Here is a 3240-nt window from a genome sequence, read left to right as displayed (position 1 = left end):
TTCCGGGATTTACCTGTACTGAGACCTTGGCTAATGTTGCTGCCATTAAGCATCTAACTTAGTGCTTTCTGAAAATAGTGACCTAAAGACAACATAAACCAAAGAACAAATACCTCCATACAAAATCTTGCCACCCTGACAGCCTTCCTCATGAACATTCTAGGGAAAAATAAAATAGCCGTTTTTCTACCAAACTCATCGATTGTTCAATGTGTAATGGAATTTTTTGACTACTTGTGTACAGACTCTAAATTTTCAAAGAAACCATTATTTCAAGTTCTAATGTGATGTCCAACCATTGCAGTTCTCTTACCTTCTCAACTAAAAAAGATCTTTAAAGACACCCACCCATTCAAGAGAACAGCTTACACTGGGGGGAAAAAAAGACAGTGCAAAAGATGCATGAGTGCTGCACAGTTTAATTGTAGGACAAGCACTACATCACAAACAGAAGTGATCTTCCAGAAAATAAAACAGTGCAAATTAAAACCCCAGGAAAGTGTACTGTAAGCGCCCCTTGAACAATCTATAAGAAGGCTTCTACAATGGAAACAGTCCCAGTGGAATCTGCCTGGAAAGAATAAGTCCTGGAAATGTACAGACAGTATCTTATAATTTTGAAATCAACCAAGTACTAAAAAGACATGCTGAAAGGTCTTAATACATAAAACTGATTGGCAATAGCATGCTTTAGAGATCAATGATTGTAGAAGCAATTTACAACAAATTTCTGTTTCAAAGTTTTATTTATGATTTAGCTGAATCTACACTGTAATACTCAAAGGCCACCTTTCACATTTAATAAGGACTCCACTTCAGCCTCATACCTGTTTATAAAAATGTAAGCTCAGTATTATCATGCCCATTCATACAACAGCAATTATTTAATTGCTTTTCTCAAGTATTTATTCAAAACAGTTTGCATGACATGTTAAATGCCACATTCAGGTACTAGCATTAACAGATCTCTTGAAGTTTCTTTCAGTATTTTCCTTTAAAAAAAATTTTTTTAAAGCCGAGGTAACCTTGCCTTCAAATTCTAGAGTGCAACAGAATACAACCAATCAAATTACAAACATATACAAAGTAATTTTGAAGTGTTGCCAACACCATTTTCCAAATTGGAATTCTAAAATATTTATCAGTATAGTTAATGAGTGCTTTTCAGTATATTTAAATTTTTCTCCGATTGCTAGTTTACAATAACAAATCTGGATTGCTCCAACACCCTCACCTTCCACAGAATCCAATTCTGAAACATTGTTAGGCATTCTCTCTTAAACTAGGGAATTTAACCAGGGCTTACCTACTTACTCTATTTTTGAAGTCTTTCCTCTGAACCTGGAAGTATCATCTTTTACCTTCCATAGTTCCCTCTTTACCCAAGGCTGTTTACAAAAAAGCCACAAGCGCGCCAGTTAATATATAATGCATTAAATGACTTCTGTCACTGACAAAAGGGGCAAGGTGCATACAGAAGTGTGCACTGCCTATAGAATTTAAAGCCACAGTATGTTCCCAACCATGGCCACTTGCTGTCTGTCCTTCCCCATTCACTGCTGTCACCATGGAGACTCACTAGAATGCTAACAACCTTTTGAATACTTTTCTTCCACACCACAGCTAACACTTGGGAGTTATGTGTGAAATAAAGAATCCTGTACAACTGATGCAGCTGTAGATGGTCTATAGGCCTCCTTGAAGTACACCATTACCAACCTCCTTCCAATTTACTAGATTACAGGTAATTGAGAGCAAATTATAACAGCAAATTGAATTTGTACAACAGGTTATTTAGCTGGCTAGAATCTTTCTACCCAAGGAAATTCAGACCAAGGAAATTCAGACAAGACTTCTCAACTGTTAACTTTTATGTGGCCAGCAGTGAATATAGGATTCATTTTCAGCCTTGCCAAATTTTGGCCTAAACACACACACACACACACACACACACACACACACATGAATTAAATCCCAGAGGCAGGATCTCTGTGATTTTCAAGGCCAGCCTGGTCTACAGAACAAGTTCCATGACAAACAGGGCCTCACAGAAACTCTGTCTCAGGTAAAAGTTTCATTATTACCATTAAACATGGATCCATAGTTTGACAATGTAGGTTAAATGACCCCAAATCAAAAAGGCATACATTTATAAATCAACACAAATACTGTGCTAGATAGTGGCTCCAGTAATTCTGGTTGTCAGGAATCCTAGTATTTCAACATCCTAAACACAAAACTCAGAGTGGAATGTAGTCTAAACTAAAGTTGCAAGAATAAAAGCACACGAACAAGTTTCTAATGTGTAGAATGTAAACCCTGGTAACTAGAATTTATTCAGGATGAACCACTGCCTAACCAACACTCAATTCTAACTTGGAAACAGCATAAAATGATCAACTGTCATCCCAGTGCACAAAGAATAGATTGAAAGGCCAAACTTTATAATACATATTAAGTTTAGGGAAAGTTTAAAAAAGAATCACAACCCCAGGAAGAGAAATGACTCACCTAGTAGCAGATGCCTAATAAACCAAGATACAAAAAGCTCACAGTGTGAGGATTGGCAATACAAGCAGGTATACCCACAACTAAGATCAAAGCTACCTAACAGTCCACCAAATGTAAACACAACACACATACGCGCACCCACATGAGGCATTACTCTTCTCAAATCCTACTAGGGCTTGTTAAATGTGGGGTGAGAGAATTTAAGAGAAAAACAAGCTTTACAGGTTTATGAGCAAATGTGAAGGAAACTTTTTTTCAGAGGGGATCTCAAAACACCCCTACAAAGTCCCCCAACAGCATAAGTGATACCCAAGTCCTGGTAGACATGGGTGATAGAGAAAGACCACCATCTTCTTGCAGTCACGAGACTAGCCCATTCTAGTGTCTCTGAAGCAACTGTGATGGTTTTCTGGATACATCCACCTTCTTCCCTTTGATATAAAAACACTGCAAGATTTACCCTTCAGGCAGGATGGAAAACTCCAGTAACCCTCACCAGAGAATAAAAACTATCTAGAGGTTCATTTTGAAATGCTCCACTCCTCAGAGGAAGCGAAGGAGCACTTAGCATCCACTGAAAACTTTGAACAGCAAGTCCAAGCGACAGGATGTAAGGTAAGACCGCCTTGCATGTGTTCTAAGCTGGATTCTTGCCAATGCCCAGGTCAGCCTTGAAATGAGTTCAAGGATCCACTTCAGCCTTCTCAGGGTTGAGATTACAGGATTATG

This window comes from Micromys minutus (assembly GCF_963924665.1).
Source record: "Micromys minutus genome assembly, chromosome: 11".
Lineage (NCBI taxonomy): Eukaryota > Metazoa > Chordata > Mammalia > Rodentia > Muridae > Micromys > Micromys minutus.
This window is presented reverse-complemented; position numbering follows the sequence as displayed.